An 8,907-nucleotide genomic window follows, 5' to 3' on the forward strand; every position below is an offset into this window, starting at 1 on the left:
AAAGCATTAATGGCATGAACTTACTGACCGACAAGCTGCATTTAGACCTAATCAAAGCCAAGTAATCACATGACTGTTTTCATACAAGTTACCTCGTCGAAAACCTTAAAGAACAGTCCGAATGCAGTGAAAGACTCCTAAATGATCTGAAATGTCGTTATAATTCACTTTTGGACAGAGTTTCAAGTTGTGAACAGTCGCACTGTGAGGCAATGACAGAACTAAAAATGCAGAACAACGAACTTTGTGTATTTTGTTGACTTAAAATAAGCATAAAATCGAATTAAATTTGACAGAGAATGAAGCAATGGCTTCTGAGTTTAGAAGAATGAATTTAGAAATTTCCGACAGGCAAATAATGGCTGGAGAATTCTACGGACTTTTATTTGAAATAATCAGACGGGACCAATTAGCTTCCGAGGCAACCCCACATGCCTGATTTGGGTAGATTAGGTTCTTGGTGGAACAGTGGCTGGTCGAATTGACTGATTTGGGGGAACTCAATGTTGCTGGGATGACCACGGAGTTAAGCAATATTTTGCAAAAAATTATTTTGAATGATGGAAATGTATTTTATGTGATTATATGTTAAGATTAAGTATATTGTTGACTCTCTGTCGGAAAAATCGAACTCACTTTTTGAATATTTAAAAAAACATTAATTTTTTAACACATAATATATCTAATATTATAATTATATTTTAATATTTTTTTAATAAAAAAACATTTATTCCAAATTAAAATGAATTCAAGTGGTACTGAATTTGAGCATCCCCGTTTTTCAAAATACAAATACACCGGCAAGCTAATAGAAGACCAAGAAAAAAGAAGAAATGCTTTTTTAAAAGAAAGAAAAGAGTTAGTCACCCGAGAATATCCCTTAGCCGTTTTGACATGAAATGTCGCATTAATCGAATGATGGACCAGAATACAGATTCACAAGACATTGAAATGGACACAATAAACCCTCATTATTCAAACCAGCTTATGATGAATGAATGGATGTTAGAAAGGCCTAAGGACCTGATAAACTGGCTGGCTATTCCATGTCCCTACGGAAAGCGATGTTTGGTCGTGACTGGCCGAGTAAATCAAATTCTTTCACCTCCAGGCCCGGACCCGAGTATTTCTGAAGAACGGAAAGTTGGCAAAGTCGTTGACATCTTCCCTTCCCGGCGGTGGACCGAGGAGACCCTCTTCGGGTATATTTGTATGTTTGAGGCCAGGATGTGTGTTGGATTGTATTATGGGGGATAGAATGCTCTATGTCCTCGATTGCATGCAATGGGGAGATATTCCTCTCTATGAGACTGATGTCTTCTCTTTCTTTACTTTCTAGTTCGAGTTTAGGGCTTCGTGGATTGCTGCCAAATTTGCAGACGAGCCAATATGTTGTGAGTGGCCTATTTCGCTGTTGAGTCCTCATGTATGTAGTGATGAGTCGATTAGAAGTATTCTTCTTAGTTATGATGATAAAAATGTAAGTTTTGTGGTTAGTAGGGGTAGTGTGATGGAGTAATCTTTCTTCATAAACAGGCACATTACACTGTAGGGATTTCTCCTCTTTCATGTTGGCTCAAACTTGGGATGATACCTCATATTCTTAATATTACAGTATGATCCTGTCTAATTTATATTTTGATACATTTTGTATAAATAAATTTGTTTTTGTGTAAGCTAACTAAACGGTTTAAATTGATTGCAAGTGGACTGTTATATCAAGATAGTTCAAATTTAATGTCATTTTTTGTGATGGCATAAGTCGATTGGATACTCAAATATTTCGGGAGGTTTTAACAAATATGCAATTGAGGTTTTGCTAATGAATTGGCTTTTTGTGGTTGTTTGCCGATAAATATCAATTTATTTTGAATTTTGACGATTTTGGTTAATAGAATGAATTATTTGTACATATTTTGTTAGTTTAATTTTAGTCTTTGTCGTTCAAAACATTTTCCTATCAGTTTACTCGGTAGAGAATTATATGTAAGAAAGAATTTTTGCATTGATTCAAAAATGGAAGAAAAAAACATTTTCGATAAACTTTCGAATGCCGGACTGTCTTCATATTTAAGTAAACAGTCATTCGGATATATTTGTCGTAATTTAATAATTATGGAGTATTGTTCTAAAAAACTACTGGTAACCAACAGTGAGCGGATAATGACTTTAACTCAAAAACTTTTTGGAAAACGTTTGTTTAATTTCGTTATGAAAAAAACATTTTATAAAAAATTTGTCCTTGGAGAAACCGAAAATGACATTATTCAGACTATAGCCAGTCATCATTCAAAAAATTTGCACACGATGATAATGATGAGCTACGAAAGTGACCTTGGTACCTGTTCTGAAAACGAATATAACAATTCTCTCTTTAAAAATCAACAAGAGTTTATAAAAATGATCAAAATATTCAAAAATAGAAATGAGACCCAAGTTATGATGCATTTCAAATTAACCGGCTTTTTTCCTTTATCCACACTAAGAAAACTTTCCAATTCAATTTCTACTCATACAGACTATATTGATGCAATTCTAACATTAAAAGATATTTTTCTTGAAAACAAACAAACAAATGCTTCAGTTTTAGATAATCTCAATTATTTGGATAAAAGATATTTATTAAAGGGAATTAATCATGTTAAAAAAGTGATGGACCATGTACACAATTCAGACATTAAAATACTAGTCGACGCCGAATACACGGACATTAACGAAGGAATCAATGCAATAACTGTCGCAATGATTATGATTTATAATCTGCAGACGCCGACTATTGGACTCACTTTTCAATGTTATCTAAAAAATTCGATGGACTTAATTCTCAGGAACTTAGAAATAATCAAGCAATTTGACCTTTGCTGGAGCTGTAAAATAGTAAGAGGAGCCTACATGGATTGGGAAAGAAAAAATTCTAATCTGCTTAAACAGCAGAATCCAGTTTTTGATTTGTATGAAGAAACTAATATAAATTACGACAAAATTGTGGAAATGTTTTTTAAACACGACTTCATTAAGAAATATTCGATTATGATTGCCACACACAATTTAAACTCAATTCAGAAAACCTGCAAACTTTTAATAAATCACACAAAACCCTCAAATGCATTCAAGTTTGCCCAGTCAATGGGAATGTCAGATCATATTAGTCTCCAACTTGGCTCTCTTGGTTACCTAGTATATAAGGGGTCTCCTTATGGAACAGTGGAGGATACTATTCCTTATCTTGTGAGACGTGTTTACGAAAATTCTTCAATTTTTAATAACGTAAAAAACGACAATTCACTTTTGAGGAAAGAATTTTTATGTAGAATAATACCATTTCGTTACTAAAAGCATATTAAATTTTTCGGGAATAAAAATTTGATTATTTTTATACTCTCCATTCGTTAGAATAAATTGAAACCAAAATAACATCACAAAAATATGTATTCCAACCAAACATTACGACTTTGTTTTTAGAATTTATTTTTACGCATTATAAATTATTTGTAAATCTGTCTTTTTAGTACATAAACTTGACCATTTATCATGTGATTATATTTCATAAATTTTTATACAAAATTAATGTCTAAAATATTGAGGATAATTTAGTTGTTATACACCGGACTTGATTATCTCTAATTACTGGAAATCTCAGTTCTTTAGAAAATCAATGAACGCGTTTTTAAGTTTTGGCGGACGATACAGTATTTCGGTTTAGTTCACTGTAGGTCGTGCTTTTTGTTCAGAATAGTTCGCAGTTTTATTTTATAATTAATTTTGCTAAATCTTGTGTGATATTTGTATAATTCATTCAAAATGAAGAAATGTTCATCTAGTCAAAGTAACCGAAGGCAATATTCACTAATGCTCAGCTTTCATAGACGGTACTGAAGTGTTCTTGTTCGCGCGTATTTCCAAGTCAGAAGGGTCCCCTGGTTGGCACTCCAGTACTAATCACCACTACGAAAACCAAAATATTTCATTGCAATTTGTATGCTCTCGAACGTTTTTCTTAATACAAGTGTTTGCCTTCACTCTGCCTATCACGTCGATGGCTTCTAGATGACTTTTTAAGAATCTTAAGACACTTCCATCCTAAAAGAGTACAACAGGAATCACCAACTTACCCAACTACATTCGTCAAATACATAAGAAACTTAACAATCCCAAGAGTCAGGGAGTTGTCGAAAGATTTAATCAGATCATCACTGAGTTTATTTTATTTATTTTGTAATTAGCAAAAAGCTTCTTATTCAGAGATATTATGTGACGATTACTTCTCTTTATTTACAAAAGTTCGAATATTCATACTGGTAAAATGTAACTATTGTTTCAAAATTTTCTAACAATTTTGTGACGGTTTAATGCAGTGAGGAGTATTTTTATAATAAATAGTCGTTTATTTTTGATTTGACAATGATCAACATTTATGAAATTTATCATGATTGATTTGACAATGATCAACACTTGGCTCGGTTTCACTCTCGCCACATATTACAAACGAAAAGATTAGAATTAGATATTCATTTCTGTGTCTTGAGCTCACTATTCGTTTTTAAAAACTAGAAAAAACTTTTCTAATACCAGAAAAATGATTCGTCTCTTAATTCAGATGCCATACTGAGTGCTATCTATATTATCTCTTGATGCTCATTGATTCAGTCTTTTATTGATATTTACTTAGAGAATGTAGCTCTATTGAAAAAATATTATGAAATTTGTCTTTCTTTAAGTCAATTCCTGGCTGGCTTGACTTTCGAGTGTTTTTAAATTACAAAACCTATAAGTTGGCACATTTAGAAAGCTTAGTCAACGCATTATGTAGTAAAATGATTACATAACTATTGATCAGCTCATGCAGTGTAGAACCCATTCAACAGCTGGCTAATTCGGAATCCGTGGAAAGAGTAGCAAAGTCTGAAACATATTGAGCCGGTGGAAGTAGAAGTGAGCTTGTAACTGGAATGTTCAGAACACCTCAGAAGAGTTGGATAATGGTTTGAAGATTGATGACAGAAATGATAAGTGACATTTTTGGAAAATGCAATTTTGCTGAACAAATTAATTATTCATGCCCTAATATTGTTTCTGTAAAATTAGAGTTTCTAAAAGTCGGAGTGTATTCAAAATGATGATCTCCGAAATACCGTCACATTTATAGGTCAAAAATTTTGGGTCTAATTCAAATAGCGTTTTCAAATTTAAATTCTTAATCTTAGATACCTTGATATCGTAACAATGTCCCTGACAAAAAAGGATATCTCATTTATAAGTAATCAACAAAAACACAGCTAACAGAATTTTATGCATTTTCCTATCAGTCGATAATCAACAAAGACAATTTTGACAATAAATATTATTTCAAAGAAACGAACTAATTAGCCTGTCTTTCTGGAAATAAAGAGGAAAAAAATAGGACGACAAAATCGACCAATCTCCTCATCATTGAAATTTGTTGGACAACTTCGTCACCCCTTTCAACTCCCCTTCCCCTATAAGCAACCACACGTCTGAATAAACTGCCAATTCTCACCCAATCACTCACATTGCTCCTACATAAACAAGTCCAGTGAGAATCAGCAAATTCTTGGCAGCATCAAAAGGCAAAATGAGCAATATGAAACACAACTTGACCAATAAAACTGCAACTACACGTCCAAATCCCCGGAATTGTTCAGAAATAAATCCCATTCTTTGAAGAGTGTTGTGTAACCCACCCAAATTTGTACTAGATAGTCCCATTCTTTAATTTGAGAATAAAAATCACATTTTCTTTTGTTCTTTTACAAAATTCTGCCACAAAATCACTTGGCCCATCGCGTACTGCAGTTGAAGCTCTCTCAGCTTTCCAAGAAAGGCCTCCGTCGGCTGATTTCTGCACTTTAATGAGGCAAAATACTCTTCGGGTATTTCTGGTATCTCAATTGAAGAACTGCCTATGAAAAGAAAGAGTTCGAGAGATTGGCTGGTAAATGCACACAGAGAATCTTTATCTTGCAATATTTTGCCGTTTAAGAGAAGAGTTTGAAGTTTTTCTGACTACACGAGTTATTCTGAATTTATTACAGGATGGAGACAGTGCTTCTCTCGGATTGTTGCTTTAAGTTCAGAAATTCTGGAATCGTTGTCACAGGTGATTTGTAAATCCTCATGTGAGTCGCCAACAGAACGGACAACAACAAACATAATTAATTTATTTTATTGTGTTTATATTTTTCAATCATACTTATTTTTTTAAGCTATATCTATTCACAAATAAAGAATTTTGATAAGAATTTTAAAATAACTTGATTTATAATTTTATATTTTAGGATAGAGAGAACATTTTTAAAAACTGTTTTTTCTCCAAAAATCAAAAATATCTTTAAAAATTATTTGTTAATTATTTAATAAATTATTGTTTAATTTTAAATATTTTTAATAAATATACATATTGACGTGTCCTTGTCGTCTGTGGGTTTATATTTAACATTAATAGAAATTTATGGTATCTAAAAGTTCAAAGAATTATGTGGCAACTGCAATAAAACAGAAACGTAATAAACAAGATTCGACACAGTCTGTTCGTACATCAAAGACCCCCACTGTGAAAAAGAGGAAGGAAGCTTCATTCAATCCTTACCTAATTGGATTCCTTCTCTTCATTTTGGGAGGATCAGGTTTATTTTAAGGATTTTATTAATCATTAGCAATTCTTCAAATTTTCCAGCTCTTTATAAATTGATTATATTTTCGTCTAATTAATGTAGTATTAATAATGACTAATTCTTTCTTAAATAATGTGTTTTAACATTGATATAGTCGCCATATATATTATAGAAGTTTTACAAAATATTATTTGAACGTGTCTTTAAAGAAAACAATAATAAAAAAATCAATGATAAAACCTGTTTGTTACATTCGAAAAAAATTTAAGACTTGTTGGAAAATGACATTGCTTAAAAAGTTATTTTTATTGCTCGGTCGTGTCGGTTTTGTTTTTCGGAAATTTTAAAAGATTTGTGTGACTACTTTTCTAATGCTGTTAACGAATTATTAAGTTATGATACTCACCTTCGAAGATTTGATTTCAGAAAAAAACCACAAAAATATTAGAATTTATTAATAAATAATTTCAATTAGTCATTATGTAAAAGATTTATTCCAACTTGCATATTTTGATGTTTAATCTTCATAATTGTTTGTTCTAAGCGAAATACTTGTTCTTCCAGATCTGCCGTCTTCCTTTCTTCCATTCTTGTATAAATAAACAAATTCCTCACATTAGTTCTTTCTGCTTGTAGTGTATGTGGCATATTTCATTATCGACTGTGTCGCTTACCGCGTCAGAGACCTCCGAAATTGAAAAGTTCTGAATGTGCCCATTATTTCCAAGATAAAATATTTCAGTTTTTTCCATAAAGTCGCCAAAAACTGGTTTCTTTGGTAGTTTAGAGTGCATTACTTGGTGCAGGTCTTGTTTATTTTCTAGCAGGTCCACCTCTGAAATGGCTGTCGATATCCAATCAGAACAGCTCTATAAAATTTAATTGAATATTTTTACTTTCTGCATTTCATTGACGCTTTCTTGTAGAGAAGTTTGCTTAAAGTTTTTAATATTTCTTTTAATAATAAAAAATAACAACTTGATTAGAGATTGATTAAGAGTTTCGAGGTTAGAAAAAAACTTTTGAATAATATCTCTGAGTGTGGTCGGTGGATGTACAATCTTTTCAGCCTTGTCGAGAATTTTTCTCGAAATTGATTTCACATTGGGAAACAAGTGTAAAGAAAGATTCATATTTATGTAAACCATTTCATTATAACACTCGGAAATCTTAAAATTTATTTCTAAACTATACTTGATGGAACTTTGATTTGGCAATTATTCCGTCATTAAACGAGGCGAAAGCAAATTCTAGTTTTTTATCAAACACAATCAATTTGTTTCTGTAACTTAGAAAAATGAAACATACAAATCTACTCCTGCGAAATAATAACTTGAAAATTCTTGGATACTAATTTTTTCATTGCCAATTTTTAATTCCAATTCCTGAAAAAATAAATCGGACTTGAAATTATCTTTCTCGAGTTTGACTATAAGCTGACTGGAAATAGTCGACAACTCTGAATAAATATTATAGTTACTACCACAGTTGACTATAAAAATATTTCTCAAATGTTCAATATAATCAGATATTTCATTTTCGAGTTCTGCAAACGTGCTTTCGACTGAAGAGAATTCATAGGATTCACTTTTGTAGCGATTGTTAAGACTAGACCATAATTCTGTAAACTTTGATAACAAATCCTTGATATCTTTAATGACCTCATTTGTAGCAATCATCGATGAGCCAGAAAATAGGCTAAACATTTCATGAGCGTCCTTTATATTTAATGTACTGAAATACCAGTAATAAACCATTTTTCAAAATTCCGCTGCTGGGAAACTAAAATACAACTTGATTATACGAATTAGTTTCTTTAAGTTTGATAGCTAATGATTTCAGTATTCTGAACGAGTTTTTCAATTGGTTCTGCAGTCGGTTGTGCAGGTCTTGGATTTTTAGTGAAAGTAAAGACAAAGTCTCTTTACAACGATTCAGGTCTTCTGATGCCGAAATTTGATTGGCAGAAGCAATTTTTAAAGCCTCCTCATGCCAAGCAGTCTTGAGATGATTGAGAACTTCTACACTATCGTATTTACGCCCAGAGATAATCTAATTAATTAAAATAAATTAATACTTTTTTGAAAATGGTCCAAGCAACGGAATCCCAAAAAACACATTGCCGAGAAATGTTTTCTGCTTCCAATTCGATGATTTTACGATAAAACGAATTAGTCGTTACTGCCTGTGACATTAAGTCGCTGTAATTGGCAGAATCGTTTAGACTGAGTTTGAACTTAGTGTAACTAATTTATCGGTGTACGTCATTTATTTT

Source organism: Octopus sinensis, unplaced genomic scaffold (assembly GCF_006345805.1).
Source record: "Octopus sinensis unplaced genomic scaffold, ASM634580v1 Contig10384, whole genome shotgun sequence".
In the NCBI taxonomy this organism is placed as follows: domain Eukaryota; kingdom Metazoa; phylum Mollusca; class Cephalopoda; order Octopoda; family Octopodidae; genus Octopus; species Octopus sinensis.